This window comes from Drosophila simulans, chromosome 3R (genome assembly GCF_016746395.2).
Source record: "Drosophila simulans strain w501 chromosome 3R, Prin_Dsim_3.1, whole genome shotgun sequence".
Classification (NCBI taxonomy): domain Eukaryota; kingdom Metazoa; phylum Arthropoda; class Insecta; order Diptera; family Drosophilidae; genus Drosophila; species Drosophila simulans.
The window spans coordinates 11,766,746-11,784,058 of NC_052523.2; the positions used below are offsets into that span (position 1 = coordinate 11,766,746).

A 17,313-nucleotide genomic window follows, 5' to 3' on the forward strand; every position below is an offset into this window, starting at 1 on the left:
TTCGGCTTTAAAACTATATATATATATATATATATATACGTATATAGCTCGTTTTTATGGCCAAAGGTGTGTCAGTAGTTGCAACTGCCATTTGTTGTTCGATCGGTTCGATCAATAAGCTCTAGGCACGCAAGCTCTCCACTTTTCCACTTGGGGTCTTGAGCCCGCGATCATCTCTTGGCAAAATATGGGTTAATTCGGTGCCCAGTTTTGTCTTATTTTCATTGCTGATGAACAATTTTCGGTAACTCTTACTTTTGATTAGGCCATGAGTCTGCAGATTTGCGGGATTAATTCTTGAAAAGTAAATCTGGCGATGATTTGTCAACTATTCGAGTGGCTTGCTTTCTTTCGCAGCGCTCCTATTTTTCTGGGTTAGAAAAACACAAAGATTTCGAGAGGGGCGGCGCTTTCATTTTCAGATGCGCGATGTTGTGTAACATTTCCTCCTCATTTTTCCATTGCATTCTGTCATGCAACTAGCCACAAACTCAGCGCAGTCGTAAATTATGACATCCTGTCTATAATTAATCAAAGCACTAGGGCCGCCGTCTACTGGGGCAGTTAGTCTCAATTAACACACGCAAATTGGCCAGAGCTGACAGGGCTCGATCTTCCAGCCATTTGCCATGGGTAAAGCTGTAGAAATATGCCAGGCATTTGAAAGTAAAAACAGCACACCGCACCTACCGGAATTTGTTATACATTTAGTATAGAATGCGAGATGCATTGTTAGTGGCGAATAGTGAGTAGTGAATAGTGAGTAGTGAATAGTGGCTGGCTCTCGGCCTTTTGTGTCGCTCAACCAGTTTAGAAATTCTACTGGTTTCAGTTTGGGCTTTGAGTGACGACCATGGCGAAACCTGATGTGCCACATCGGGCGATTTGTATTCCAAATGACGTCTGGTTCCGTTCCGTTGGCCAGGAGGCTACGTACTATATGTCAGCTGATTGAATTGCAAAAGGAAGGATGGTAAATGCGAAAATGGAAAAATGGAAAACAACGAACACGAAGACGACTCGCTTGGGGTTGTGTTGTTCGGAAAATTGTGCAAGCTGCTCTGCAAGTTATATGAGACATTTCGCAATCAACGTCACTCGTCTTGGCCTTGTGCTTCCCGAACATATTGGTCAGTTCTTCAGCAAGAAAAAACATGGAAAATACGGCATGTTACTCAAGCTTGGTTTCTGTATAATCGTCTGTATTTTCGAATGGTTTAGAGGCAATGTCGTATATTTATGTACCTTTTAACTAGTACAAATCGTCGAATATAACATTTGTTTCCTCCCCATCTTCAACTCATCACCCGCTAATATATGCCGCATTGCATTATCGATTTGCTCGAAGTTTTATGGCCCAAACTTGGATCGAGTTGTGTCAATTTATTTTTCGTGTCCAGCTGGGCAAACGAAACTGGCCTAGCAACCTTTAAACAGCGAACTACCTGCTTTCAGCTGCTCAGCTGTTTGCTTAACTTGGCTTAAATTTATGCATTTAGTTAAGGCATTTATCATGCGAAAGATACAGCGTGAAATTAGCAATAAACATTAGCATATTGGCACTGCGTGCCAATATTTTTGTTGGGCCCTCCAAACAAAAGCCCAACTATCTTAACGATTGCCTTGATTAGTTGACAAATAAACCAACCTTCCTTTTTTGGCTTTCTCTTTGCAGAGTTTGGAGTTTGGAATCGCCCGGATATTTTGCATGAAAATTGCAGCAAAAAAAGGTATGTAACAAATTTCTTAATTAACTGAAAAGCTAAACTTTCCCAGTGCCGAGCAAATATGCCAATTAAGTCAATAAATATTTGCCAGCTGCTATTTACGTTTTGACACCGAGCAGCAATACAGATTTCCAAAAATGCTTTTACATTTTACAAATGGCAGACGAACAGGCTTTTGAGCCGCACAGAAATCATTTATGTTAATCAACACATGTTTTTTTCGGAGTCATTGGCTCTGGGGGAATTCTTTTTTTTTTTTTTTTGGTTTTTTGCCTGACTTGAGTTGTTGTAGCGCTGGCCTGGCTTTTTCTATATATTATAAAAGGCCCAAAAACGCAAAGCAAAATAAATATATACAGAAAACGTGTTTGTGAGTGTCGCACAAAAAGCAAAATTCAAATTCAAATTGTGCCCCGTTGAAATTTGCGCTAATGTTGCCATTTGTGTTGCTGCTGCTGCTGCTGGGCAAGTTTGAGGTTGCTCGTGTGCTGCTGCTGCTGCTGCGGTTGTTGCTGCTGCTGCTGCTGATGTGATGTTGCTGTATGCCGAGTTATTTTTGGTATGGGGCATGCCTTGGCTATATGGCCGCCCCATGCCGAACAAGATTTCTGCGCCAGCGCAAAAAACTCCAAAGTCAGATATTCAGCGTTTCTTGTTTCTAATTCCCATGCAAATATGTACTGCCATGTCATGTTGGTTCTGTTGTTGCTCCCCAACTGTTTGCATTTCAATAAGCGTACACACGATTTCGGAATATCTCAGTTCTTTCGGGCAATAAGAGATTCTCGTGAACTGGCTGTGACTCAAATCAAAGTCAAATATTTCCAAATCGAATTCGCATTAATGTATCTAAAGCGGGCTGTGCCAAAAATGGTGGGGAAATCAACAAAAGCAACGACATTTCTGATAACTAATACTTTGGAAAGAGCCATAAAAATAAACAAAGAAAGATAACGAGTTCGTTTCTGCCGCCCAGGTAGAACGGAAATCGTCAGTTTGGAAAGAGAAACGAGAGCAACTGCAGAGAAGACAGCTTTGGCCGTTAAGAAATATTACGCATACGCAGAGTTGGTGACTCACGAAGCCAGTCACTGAAAGCCGTACTCAAAACCATGCTGATTCAAATCGGTTTGTCATGGAGTCTTAACTGAAATCCGTCAGAGATAACCGAAATCTAAAACTAAATCACAAAATGGCAATCAGTTGAAAACAAATTGCAAAATACATACTGTCATTGCTGGGATTTCCCCAATGCGAAAAAATATAAAACTAAACTAAAGAAAGCATGTAGATGTATTTTCTAATAGGAAACAGATATGAAAATATTTACGTAAGTAAAATTTACACTGAGTAAAATATTCTACACAAATTGGCATAACATTTTGTGCAGTGCACGATGATCGACAATCAAGCAGGCTTTAACAGCCTGATTATGCCTAAATTGCCACTCAAAGGGCTTCTAAAGTGTCGGTTGTGCTGTTGTTCATCTACTCACCAGTTGACCATAAAGCCAATCCAAACAAGTGCCTAGATGGCCAGATTTGCTTTAATCTTCTGATTTGTTTGGGTTATGCTTATGCTGCCTTTCAGAATGCAGAGAGGCAAAGAGATCCCGACGATCCCCCCAGATTCATTACCAATCCCGGCGGGGAATCCGAGTGCCCAGCGTTAATTCGTGTGCGCTGCTTATGAGGTTGACATGCCGAACGAATCCAATTGGGCCGGGCATTATTTTATGGGATCCCTTTTATCCGGGCACCGCATAAACTCACACTTAAAATCAATAAACGTAGACTGGCCCGCCCAACGGCAAATTGCATTCGACATGTGTAAGCCGATAAAACTATAAAATAGCACAAACTTATGCCCACAATAAACATAAACAATTCCGGGCGAGAGATGAGCCCTAAAACCGATTTGCCCAATACAAAAATGTAGAACCAAAACCGCAGATACCGCAGGCGAATTACCAAGCCAGGATTCAGTTGCTGTGGCCATAGAGTATAGAGTTGTTGGTACATGCGTAAACAAGTATTTTTATGGGGCTCCGGCCATGGGGCATAAAAGGATGCCCCACGGCTGTGGACCAGCACAGGATGATGGGACACGGCCATAAAGGCACTTAATTGCCATTTTATTACCAGAGCTATTAGGCCACAGTCGGCAAGGCGAGGCCAGACATTCAGCCAGTCCGTCAGTTAGTCATTCAGTCATTCAGTCTGCTGGACTTTCATTAGAAGCTCCGAGCGAGGAACTCCTGCCCAGCGGATTGCGCTTCACTTTCGCGTCAGAAGTTCGCCATTCGCAGTGAGGCATATTGCACCACATTTGCATCAACAACAACATCCGCTGAAATCACTGTTTCTTGTTGATTTTACACACTGAGCAAATGTGGGTTAGTGGGTAGCAGATAGTCTGAACAATATATATTCTAATATTCTTAAAAGTAAGCTTGGTAAATGATTTAGATTGATTTATACTGAATGTATGATTTCCTTTAGAAACTTCACTTGCTAAACTAATTTTGAAGTCGCAAGTGCGTAGTTTTCTTTCAGTGCACGCCAGCTTTTGCTCTTTGTCTGCCACATGCAAAGTGGCTCCCTTCAGCGACTGCAGTGCCATCCGGCGATATCTTTAATGAAATCTGCATGTTGTGCGCTTTAACAAGCATTCTGCTTGTCTACTCATGTCGCCCTCCCCCGATATCTAAGTGTCTCCATCTCCATAGCCGTGTGCCATTGCGATCCTTTTGTGCGAGGAATGGGATTGGGGATGGGAATCCAAGATCCCAGATCCCGGATACCCGGATACCAAGCAAAAGAACCCAAAGAACAGAGAACAACAGCCCGAGCCTGTGGCTAGATCACCAACTTAGTTGTGGGGACGGGCAGATCTTGTTAGCGTAAATATTAACTTGTAAATATGATGATGCCCTCATGGAAATTGTACGAATTGCTGATAAATATCATTAGGTCGCAACTCGAGTCCCTACTTTGTGGGTGCATCTGTATCTGTGTGTGTGTGTGTCGGGATTGCATTTCGCCTGGCAATTCTATTAAGATTCTTATCTAAAGTGCTTGTACAACCTATTTGTTGTGTACGGCCAGTACTCACCGAGTGTACTCGTAATTGTTTAGCAAATCAGTGGTGAGTTGAAAGCTGAAAGCATTGCCAAGCCATGATTGTTGCTATTGTTCGGCTGATTACACAGTAGTAACTGACAATTTGCCATCGATTTTTGTTGGTTTTTCAAGCGGCTAAGCTGCCGGCTACGCCCTCATGCTTATTAAATAATGTTGAAATTGCTGAGCATAGAAAAAAAATCTATATATTGTAGAATTATTGAAAGGAGAAATGAATAAAATGTTTTTCAAACCTTAAAGCTATTATTTATAGCTATAGTCCCAAGCCATCAGAATTCCAAGCAGACATCGCACGCTTTGTGCTCGTAAATATACTTTCTGAAGAATAGAACTTTATAATAGGGCTGGACTAGGCCTGTGAAATTCAAGCGACTTTCCTCTTGGAAAGCGACCATTCAAGACCGCAACAAAGACGTGACAAATATCCCAAACGAGCTACTTTAAAGCGTGGGAGTTGCATTCACTCCAAGTTCATGGGAATGATTGCAATGGAAATCATTGGCGCCACTCTCTACACTTCCCTTCTACTCAACTTTGTTTGGTTTGGTTGGGCTTGGGTTATGTGTTGGTTCGGGCCCACCGTGATAAAGTCACTTAGCTACTCATATTTCAACGAAACGTGCACATCAACTTCCTACTCCCCCAGCATAATCCATATTCATATGCGGCTTACACACAAAAAAAAGAAGAATTGGTTGTAATGAAACACAAACATTCTTAAGATTGAAAGCTTTATACAAGTAATTCAAATGAAAATATATTAAGTACTGTAAAGGTAATTACACACATCTAAAGCATTTGAATTAATTATTGGTATATGAGCATTATAAAATTTCATATTCACCTTAGAGCTAAACTATGAACTATTACAAATAGTTGATTGGGAAACTAATCAAAGCGGCTATTTAGATCAGTCATGATTTTCCCACACTGTAGTCCGCTGGCCTCCTAATCGAAATCTGGTGCCCTGTGGGGGGTGGTGGTTCGAAAGGGGCGACTGGGGTCGTAATTTCCAGCTCTCAACGCCGCCAGCGGGCCAGCAGAGCGACACAGTTGGACACTGTCTGCTCCAGTTTACCGAAAAATCGTAGACCGCAAGCGGTTTCATGCGGCGGCGCACGCTGCGTATGCGTATTATGTTCGATTTCTAGTTTGACTTGGGAGTTCAATAAACGATTAGATTCTAAGTTGACGTCGATGTTGTGGTAGTTTGGTTTCTACATATTTTTGTTTTTCTTTTGTTGCTGCTTTCTTGGAGGCACATTGCGTGTGCGTCTGCCAAAGTTATCGCGGCTTTTTACACTAAGACGAAGGCTAATATGTCATTTGGTCATTGATACGCGGCAACGACGCTCGATCGAAAAAGGAGTGAGATAGAGTGTGGTGTGCGATAGAGAGAGAGAGAGAGAGTGAGGGGGGATATACGAAGACGGTGCCACCAAAGCAAAACGCTTACTGTCAGTGTGAGGCGCGTATAATTAATTGCGCCTATCAATATCGCCTCTTGTGCTTTTTGTCTGGTTTTTTTTCTTCGATTTTTCTGCGTGGCTGCACGCATATATGGCCAAAAGTCCGGGACTCCATCGGTGGCTCCTCAGTTGGCCTCCATGGCCATTGGCCATTGGCCATTGGCAGCAGCTCATTGAGATAAGCCTGTCCGTTTATGCGATTTTCTGTTCGGATTTAGCATAAATCATTCGCCTGCGAAATGTTATGTCAGCGTCTTTTATGCGGTCAACACGAATGGGCAAACCAAAAGGATTTCTTTCTACGGCAATTAAACTATCAGAATAATAGTTTTTACTGAAGAATTTTTGTTTTTAGAAGTTAACATACGAGCTTTGCTTAAGGATTACTATAAAATCTCCGCTAATCCATTACACTTCTTGGTAGAACTTCTTAGTCACAGAACAATAAAACAGGATGTCAAGGAAATACCCATAAGTCAAGAGGTGATTGGTTTTACAGCCAATTCTGAAACTGAGTCAGAACGGATGTGGACAGTCTATGGAGGACCGTAAGTGGTCCTCTTCTGAGTTTCTGTGTGGGTGAATGGGAACTAAGTTGCTTTGGGGCAAAAGCCGTAAAAGGCAAACAAACAGCAATTATGAAGACCCAGGATGACAACGCATCGTGGATTGGCTTTTGAGTCGTGAGTCATGAGTCATGCTGTGTTGGTAATAAAATACGCCAAATGGATTGCAACTGTGCGGCAGCGAAAGTGCTGCAAGTATCTTTAGAATGAAGTCAGCAATAACAAAAGACTTCGGAGAAACACTTTTACACTCTTACACTTTTACTCCCATGAAGCTAAGCAGACCATGGTAAAATGTAGATTAAAAAGGGGATCTGAAGGGGCAAGTGCAATATTTAAACTTAACACAAAGCCTCCAGCTAATTTATGCCTCACTTTTGCCGTTCCCACTGCAACACGAGTGTTGTTTTTGTTGTTGGGCTACTGTCTGTTGCATGCAAATGCAAAATGATTGATGTTGCCACATTGGGCTTTTGTTGTTGCTGTTGCTGGCTGAGCAGCAGGCTCAGGGAAAACAACAACGAAAAATTCTCTTTGTGCAAATTGTTGGCATTTTGAAGTGCGAGTAATTGCAGCTGCAATAGTTTTTCATGTTGCTGCCGCTGCCTGTTGTTTCTGCCGCTGATGTTGCTGCTGCAGTTTCAGCAATTGTTGCAGTTGCTACTTTTGCTGGTCAAGTTGCTCGGCATTTTGGCAATGTAATGTGGCAATGTAGCTAAACAGCTAAGCAGCCGCAAACTTCCTTTCACAAGACAGCCTCCAAAGAAAAATGGGTCTGCCTGGTCTGCTGATGGGCACTTGAATGTTTGAAAATTATAGACTTCTCTGCGCCGTGTACATTTCACAGATGTATAAAAAAAAAAACAGAGAAAAAGAAATAACAACCGCCTAAATGCCAAGCAAAAAGAATTACTGATGCTTCAAAGCGGCCGGAGATATAATAAATCGAAATGGTTTCTTACTTCGTAACTGAAACATGCTCTCGAAATGTCAAACCAATTTCTGTGTCTATGAATCGAATCAATTAACCAATTTTACACATTTGAAAAAATAGTACAATTTAGTTAGTTTTTAGTTTTATTTTGGTGCAGTTACCTATAGTATCGTATTATTTTTTTAGACTTTGATAGGCCCAACCTTGATATTCAAGAAATCTCGCCTTATAGTCATAAATCTCTCGCTTTATGCAAATCAAAAAAAATAATGCCTTGGCCCAAGGCCCTTCATTGCGAGCAGGCCAAAACAAAAAATAAAAATACGGCTAATTACGAGAGCCAGTTTTTTGTTTTCGAGACACCAACACAATCCCGCTGTGGCACTTGGAGAGGCAAGGTAATTACAGCCCGAGCACATGCCACATTATTCTTTTGTGCAATGAGCACGACGTCGTTCCTGAACCCTGAACCCCTGAACCCCCTGTCGTTTGAGCCAACTCAGCGGACTTGGCCAAAACCCAGAGACGCCAACGCCGACGACACTTGTGCGCACATAACACTGCGCATGCGCAGCATGTGTACACTGCGCGAAATGCTTGGCGACCCGCATAACGCTGCAAAAGTCCCTCCAGCTAAGCATAAAACGTCAGTCGAGCTCGCCGCAAACCGGTTGAGCTATGAAAAATTATGATTGTCACCGCTTGGGCTTGGAAGTCAGCTCGGGGCCAACAGCAAACAACAACGGGCGGTAATAACAAAAATGTGTAACAATTTTCAGTTAACCCTTTAGAAGCATGGGCGACTTTTATGTAACTAGTTGGATTCAATATTGAACTTCAGTTTTAAGCCGATTAGGCTCTCAACTTCCTTTAAAAAGTATTTTATATATTTAAGGCATATTTTCTAGATAACTAAAACAAATTATATAAAATCAAAAGCTATACTAAAAATCATTTTTTTGTTAATTTCAAATTTTATCATTCAGATTTCGGGATCTACAAAGGCTTGATTGTTTTTTCAAGGGGTTAGGCCTGATCGACTGCTGTTATTGTTGCTTCAGTTTTGCATTTACGCTAAAAGCCAACACCAAATAGGCAACAATTACAATGGAAAAAAATGAAAAAAAATAGCAGAGACCACATCTAGCTGGTTGGGTATCCATGTACATATAATTATTTGCCCACGTTTCGCATGTCTTGCCAGACTGACTGTCGTCGTTGTCAGCAGCACCACCGATCCACCGAACCACCAGGGTACCGCACCACAGAAAACAGCACCACCGTCATCATCATTTTAGCATCTAGGTGTGTGTGCACACAAATTGTTGGCATTTTTGCATTTGGCATGTTAGAGTCATAACTTGGTGGCGGCTGCTGGTTTTTCTTCGGCTTTATTTTGGTTTTTTATTTATTTGCTGGCTGGAAAATGTGGCCAACATGTGTTGCTAGCAACAGCTGTTGGCAACATGTTGCCAATGCCTCATTAGCCAATTTGTTGCCGCTAATTTAAATAATAATTGCTTGAATTGCATTTCCAATTCCATTTTGAATTTCAACTCCTATTTGAATGTCGCATCTTTAATGCAGTTGATGCAGCATCCATTGGACTCTGCGCAATTGTGCGTGCAACATTTCAATTAAGAAGATTGCAACAAAGGGAGGAAAGCCAGCTTAGCACTCCATTTTTTCCCAGACAGCTGCGTAAATTGTCATCCGCCGTCAGTGTCAGTTTTAATTAGTTTGTTTACAAGAGTGGAAGCCGCAAGAAATGGAGTCTGCCCCATCCATTGCCCCAATCATATCAATTTGGTTTGTCAGTCCTTTAAATTGTTCTGTGAGCCATAAAAATAAAAATTTGTATGCACTCAATGGGCATCGGCAGCGGTCAAAAATGCACTGGGTTAATTACTAGTCGCCGCCAGTCTTCATTTTGCTGATTAGAGCGAACAAAGTCGGCTAACTTATCAGTGGCATGGAAGGAAAATAGTTGCTTGGATTTTAAAAAATATATTTAAGTGCCTGGCATCGCTTTCAGCAAATCGCCCACGACTAAAACGCTCGAGTTCCAATTTCAATAGCAAACAATGCGCAAAAATATACAAACCTTCATAAAATTTTATTGCCAGCAAATTGAATGCCGTTTTACGGCCAGAAAGACTCTTTTGTTGATTTCCCCAGCTATTTGGCCATTCGTTTTTTTTCCTATTTATCTCATTGTGTAGTATATCAGCAAACAATAAATGTTAATTAACAGCATTTATGTGCTACGGCCTATTGACACTCATGTCATAAATTTTGTACAATTTTCGCAGTTAAAAGTACAAGAATTTGGCCTGTGTTTGTATTACAATTTGCAATCAAGTGGTTTTTGCTGTACCTACAAAAAAGGCAAATAATACTTAAACAAAGGGGAATTTCAAATTAATGCTTCGCAATTTATGAACCTGTTTTTAAGCATGATGTCAACGCCAAGGAATCGACATGAATTTGCATATTTTTCGGATATTTCTTAAGCGAGAACAAAGAGCTCTCCTTTCTGGGTGCAAAGATACGTTAAATTATGTAATTTATTTAAATTTAAGTGGAACCGAATGTTCCTCCCCACTGAATGGTCCTTTGATTAAAACCAACACAGCAGCGCGATCCGTTCAATTTAAGCAGAATTATGGCGAAAATCTGCAAGTGGAGCTTACGAGTGCAATCTTCGGGCGATCAGTGCAAACAAACAGCCCACATTTCTCATTACAAATTGAGTCATTAAATTTATTTATACCCGCTGAAAGGCAGCCACATCTCAGCATCAGAAGCTCCAGTATTCGGCAATAAAACGCTGTAAAAATCCAAAAAAAAAGAACACTTCCGCGTTATTGCAACTGCAACTTCCATTCAATTTCTGGGTCAAATTCTTGCGCCGAAGATCCCCATATGCATGTGGCAACTGTGCCACAGGGTGAGGAGCGACGAGCTGCTCTCTTATAAGTATCATTTTTTATGGCTTTTCATTATGGCTGCATATATAATTCTTAATAAGAAAGTTCGAAGGAGCCAGCAGCTCGAGAACATGGAACGCACCAAAAAGTGGAACAAGTTATAAAGTTGTATATTTTAATAGGCCATCGCAAAAATAAATATGAATTTCAGAGGGATATCGTTAACCACATTTTGTGGGTCAACTCCGATGAACTCTTGATTTCACTCCTTTTCCGCGGCATACAAACAAAATAATAATAAATAATAGCGAACTAAGAGTAAGCCATAACCATTTGATTGGCGTGAAAAACAACTCCAGTATCGGGCATCAGGAGCCTGGCATCTCTATGATTTAGTGTGCCGGGGCCACTTGACAATAATTTACGCAAATGGCATAATTCGCTTTATGGGCGCAACATGATGATGACGATAATGATGATCGTGCGGATCCTGCAATGACTGTAACTATGTAGTTAAAGAGGAGTGCTCGACGCGCTTTCAACGCCAACGCTGAAACTGAAATTGAAACGACGATCGCCAGACCAAGTTGCAAGTTCCCTTCTGCAAGCACCACGTTGCAAGTCCCGGCTCTCCAGAGGCAGTACCCCAGTACCAACGACGACCATCGCTGTAGACCGACCCCACCTAATGAGGCTTTTGTCTGTGGGCTGTTCTCGTTCGCCGTCTCCATCTGGGACCATATTTCCATGACTCACTCTGATTTTCACTCGCGTTTGTCTGGTATCTATATTTTTGCCCAGAATGTTATCTACTTGGATTATACAAGAACATATGTTAGGCTTAGAAGCACACAATGAAATCCATTAGATCTATTAACATATATACTATATAGTTACATTCTCCGTTTATGTATATTCCATCCTCATCTAAGGGTATTCTTAACTTCGTTCATCAAGTCAGCAGTACATTTATATTTGTTGTACTTTTGCGTGCTGCCTTTTGCCAATCGACTGTTGCATCTGCCAATGACAACAACTGCAACAACTGCTGCAGTTGCAACAGCAACTACAAGGCGTTGCAGCTTGATAAGCGATGCTTATAAGAAGAGCCGCTTACATGCACAAAAGCCATGCTCGCAGATTGCATTTGCAGCTGGTATGTACATACGTATGTCCCCTCTCGAGAAGGCAGATAACCCCCGAACCCCCGAAAACCCCTCAAACGCCTGCTTTCTTTTAATTGCAATTGCAGTCGCAGATATTTACAATTCCACGCACATTCACAATCAGAAAGAGCCGATGGATGGGCCCACAGAAGATTGCCAATATAGCCTCACGCCATATCAAAACGTCGAAATCTGAGCGGTGCTGCAGTGCGGCGAGGTGGTGCCGAAGTGGTGCAGAGTGGGGCAGGATGGTGGTGGTGCCGCCGCCAACCACTTGGAATATCATCGGAGTGCAGGCCTTAGAATTATTGGCGCTAGACATGCAAATAATCCACGGTCCTCAGACTGCGATCCATTCGATTCATTGGCCCGTGGCTGGAGCATTCTAACGAGTTTCGTAATCGTCTGGTCGGCATAAATCATAATAGCTTTATTTATGCCGCGACAGTTGTTACAATTCTATCAGCGCACTGCGTTTTTGCCCAAAAACAACAAATTTCGATCAGTAAGAGATCAAATGGAATAAACAAATTGCCTATTGGGAGCACTGAGGCGTCCCCAATTTTCGGTCATGCCAAATGTTTTTCCCATCCCATATTTATTGTAAATTGTTTCAGTTTCGGTTTTCCATTTTTCATTCTTTATTTTTTTTGTTTTATTTCATTTTTGGGGCAACTGTGTCCAAACAATTGTGAGCTTCAATGGGACCAGCAGCTGTGTTTGTTTTTTTTTTTTCCTCCAAGCAATAGAGCCAAGAATGAGTTACGGCCTCAGAGGGTTAACCACATTGGCGGCTCATTAGGGACACAAAAGGGTTTACATGGCAACGAATTAACATTGAAAATATACATCTACCACACCTGAAGAAAGGAGAAGTGTAATGATAATATGTTTATCTAGAAATATAGATCCTGACCAGATTTTTATACTTGAGGTCACATACCACACTCATTTTCTTAAGTTGTTTGTTCAACAAACTGATTTACTGATAATAATTATTAAAAACTCCTAAAATTCATATAAAAATTTTACCATAATTTCAATTCCTGATTCTTTAAAAAAAATGTTTATATTGGTATTTCGTCGAGTGCATCGAGCATCTTGGAAGATTGAGATTTCGGAAATCTCATTAAAGAACCCAACATTTGTCGCTGTCAAAAGGGGGAGCACGAAAATGTGTCGGGCATGTGGAAAACTCTCTTGTTCATATTTACGTTTGGCACCTCATTATGACGACCCAAAAGCCGCAGACAGACACCGAAATGTACAAAAAGCCACAAACAGACAGTCAGACAGACAGATATCGGTGGCGACAAGCCCTCGTACCATTCGCCCAATAATTTAGAGAACAATTACGACTCTTCAAACGGATCGGGGCACTCGGAAAAATGGGAGGCTAGCGGTACTGCATTGTGGTGATCATTAGTAAACAAAATAAGTCGGGTGCATTCACCTGCACTTCGAGTGTGGGTACTCGATACTCCGAGATGCAACCGAGATGCATCCGAGATGCATGCGAGATACTCGGGATGTGGGTCAACTGGCAGATTAGCGGCTCATCGTGTTCAATCGATCGGATCAGCAATCACCGGCCGTCTGATTGATTGGGCCCAATTATGGTCGGGTCTGTTATATATATAAAATCCGCTGGCGACTTTGATCCCCCGAGTAAACAAAACTGTAACGAGTTATGCATGCAAGTCAAATGCGAATTCAAATTCAAATTCGAATCGAATCTGATTTTGATATTGATGTGAATTGAATGCGCGCGCGATATGTTATGTTTATTTTGTTGTAAACATCCGGACGTGCAACAAATTGTTGCATATTGTGCAGGAAGCATCGTGCAGCAAGCTGCCCCGCCATAGGGCGTACATATTTTTCACTTTTTTCGGGTGGGTTTTTTTCTGATTTTTTCTTGATTTTTTATTCGGGAAAAAGCACTTTTCCCGTTTATTTATCAATGAAGTTGCCGGCAGTGCAGACGTCTTTCGATTTCGTTTTCGATTCCGCATCTCGTGGCAGTTCATCGGTGCAGCGCGCTTAATTCATTTTTTAGTGCATTTAATTATTATGTGTGCGACAGCAATATGTACACAATTTATTGCAAGAGGTGTGGCCTGGTCTTTAAATATTATTTCCATACGATTTGTTTTAAAAAGACCCAACTTTTTGCCAGCGAAAAAATATTTAATTTATGTGTCTGTTGTTTCTTTGCAGGTAAATTATGCAAATACGTTGAACCGTTTTGCCTTTTGCGGTGCAGATCGCGTGCTTAGATACGTGCCCGCTGGTGTGAGTATGCATACATATAGTACTCCAATAGGAATCCAGCTGAACGTGCCAAAATGTTGACATTTATTGTGAAGTGAGCCACTCAAACGGGGTTGGGCTCCGTTGGCTTCATTACTGTTAGACTAACCAGATCATTTCGGCGACAAGGCTTGAAAAATAATTGTCAACTGGTTAATTGTGGGTTAGCAAAAATTACGAATTCGGTTAATGAGAGAACAAGATAAACTCAAGGCTGTTCGCATTGTCAGCTTGTAAGTACTTTTGTATTTTGATTTTGGGAATTACAGAAAGGAAAAATTGGCTAACAAGGCTAATAATTAAATAGAAAATAGTTGATTAGATATATACTCTAAGCATATTATTATTTATTATACTTAGAGCGCACTTGAGCTGCTTAAAATTTTAGTTTTATCTGCAGTGCCCATCTTTTTAAAGCACCTAAATCACCGTTTTTACATTCAACATTGCGCATACGCACTGTGGCAGCCCGCATACTCAGCTTGAACGTGCCACCACCTGCTGTTTGGTGTTGCCAAAAGCCCACTCTTTAAAATTCACCCGTCGTCGAGAGTCCTTGACACCTTTGTGTGCATTATTTTAATTACCAAATGCGATAAGCAAATTCCAACGCCACGGCACTCGGGCAATTTGTCATCCTGTTTGGCAGCCGAGAGGAGTGCATTTGGGTGAATTTGCTTTGTTTTTGCTTAATATTTATGCTATTTATGCATGTGCGCGCATGCTTAATTACGGGCTCGCTAAAACTGTCACAATCGCTGAGCCAGGCGCATTTGTCAAATTGACAGCAGTTTGCCGCTCAGAGCTGCGCGCAAAGATTGCGCACTTTTTCGCTTAATCTTGGCCAAGACTTTGGCGAGCAGGAGGAAGGGAAGGGAACTTGGACGTTTTTGACGCGCACGCGCAAAGCTTTTTGACTCGCTGAGCGCTGCCTGAATAATGCCCGCTTGGCACGCACCTCAGAAAAATAAGAAGAAATAAGGCATATATATATCTCTGAAAAAAAGGAAACACACAGCACACACACACGCCCTATAACGAGAAGCGATCATATTTCATGTGCCAATAAAGCAGCCAAGCCCCGGTTTTTACCGGCCGCTCATTGTTACGCTCTGGGCTAAACTGTAATGATATTTTCATTAACTTGGCCTTTGCCAAAGAGACTCCGGCCACGACCACGCATGGCCAACAATTGAATTTCTCGATTTGAAGTTCAATCGCACAACGGCTGCAGGTGGGGCACACACTTACACACACCCGATCGCAAACTAATCGCATTGAGTGGCTATCGGAAAGCGTCAATAATGCCGCCAATTATTGCCGGGCAAACATTTTGCCAAGTCGAGTATTTGCACAACGCGTCCTTGTCCTTGTCCCTGAAACTGGAACTCGAGTCGAGTAATCAAAACGCTGCCGGGCGCAATTTGGATTTTTCAAATTGAACAAGCTCAGACTGCCCGGTGAATTAGATTTTTCCTTTGCTAAAGTTTATGGGAGTAATTTACAAGCATATTTCAATTATAATATGGTTTTTATATAGTGTGCTATTGAAGGAACTTTTTAACGAATCTAGTATACCCTGCTATTCTATGTCTTAGTTAGAAAGAACTCACTTTGCTTGTCCAGCTCTTTCTCAACTTGTTTGTTTAATTTTTTGACAAACTTATTATGCACTCAGCGGGATATAGAAATGGGCAACCAAGTTAATTTCAATAAAAAGCCTTCACTTCAATCCGGTCTGCGTTTGTGGCCTTTGGCATCGCCTGTCAGCGTAGTCTGTCAGTCAGCCAGGTTAGTGGGGTGGTGGGAAGCCCCGAGGAGAAATGGGTTGCACTGCGGGAGGAGTGGGAGAAGCCGCCCAAAAAGAGGCAAGATGCAAACGCATTGGCCACGTTACCGTTGCCCATCGGCTGACTCATGACGCGACCACGGCCCGCTGTCATTTTAGCCATTTGCGTTGTCAGTCGTTAGCCATATACGCCACATACGAGCGAATGCGAGTGCATACAAAAGGATTTGTCCGTCGTGGCCAAAGGCGCTTTGATTAATTGCCGACTTAGAGCGAATCAAAGGAGGAAATACGAGAAAAAAAAAGGATGCCAGGCCATTCTCGTTAGGCGCAGGCCGTCAAGCCAAAACGGAAAACTTAAAACTGAAACCGATGCCAAATCCAGCAAGCCAAAAGCTGACGTGTGGCGTTGGCGTGAATCACTTGAGCCAAAAGGTCAGGCCAACAAGGTTGAAGAAATGCAAACTGCAGAAATTAATTGCCAAGTTTGTCTGGTCTGGGAAATGCGGAAATTAATTGGGCGAACCGAACAAACGACAAACTTCGTGGCGCAACAAATTGGCAACAAATTCGCCTGGAAGCAGTGCGCACTAGCCAATAATAAATGGCCAATTCGTAGGCCAAAAAAACGAAGTAGTACCAAAAAAAAACTAAGCGTTTAGCTTCTGCGCATTTTTGCGTGAAGAGAGCAGCCATTGCAAAGAGACAAAGCGGAGAAAGAGAGTCATTACCACGCACTGCAACTGCAGTCTGTGCAGCCTGGCAATCGCGGGTCAAAAGGTTAATGGGCAACATTAATAGACATCGTACGAGGCAATCGGGCTGACCGGTTGGCAATAGCAATAGCTTAAGCTTCAGCAGATATACACAAGGAAAAATAAATTGGCTAAACAAATTCTTATAATATAAGTACTTGTACTCTGAGGATCTGTCAACAAATCACTGCATTATCCACTCTTTGATGAATTGGACATTTCACAGAAACTTTTCTTATATTTTGAACAAGAAACCCAAAGTTCCCAACATTTTCCCGCAGTGCATCGCTATCTTCGATTGAAAAAGCCATCGGCATCGAGCGCTAATGTCGCCTTGATTGCCTGGCCCTGGGCTGGAAAACTTTCCTCCGATCTGGGGGCATCAAATCGAATGCGTATTTAAATCCATCGAATATGTTATTTCACACAGCAATCGGCGACGAAAAGCGAAACTTTCCCACTCCACAAACTCCGCCGAGTAATGCACTTATGAGATGCCATGGCATAGACAATTGCGGCAA

The 17,313-nt window shown here is 41.9% G+C and overlaps 1 protein-coding gene across 2 annotated transcripts in view; it reads left to right on the forward strand.

Moving 5' to 3' along the window:
- LOC6728097 (stAR-related lipid transfer protein 13) overlaps positions 1-17,313 on the forward strand; it is an 88,429-nt gene that overhangs the window by 26,956 nt on the left and 44,160 nt on the right. For both annotated transcript variants that reach the window (XM_016176729.3, XM_016176728.1), the window contains one exon: positions 1,676-1,730. The gene's annotated coding sequence lies outside the window, so the exon portion shown is untranslated. Of the gene's footprint in view, positions 1-1,675; positions 1,731-17,313 lie in introns of those variants that run through there.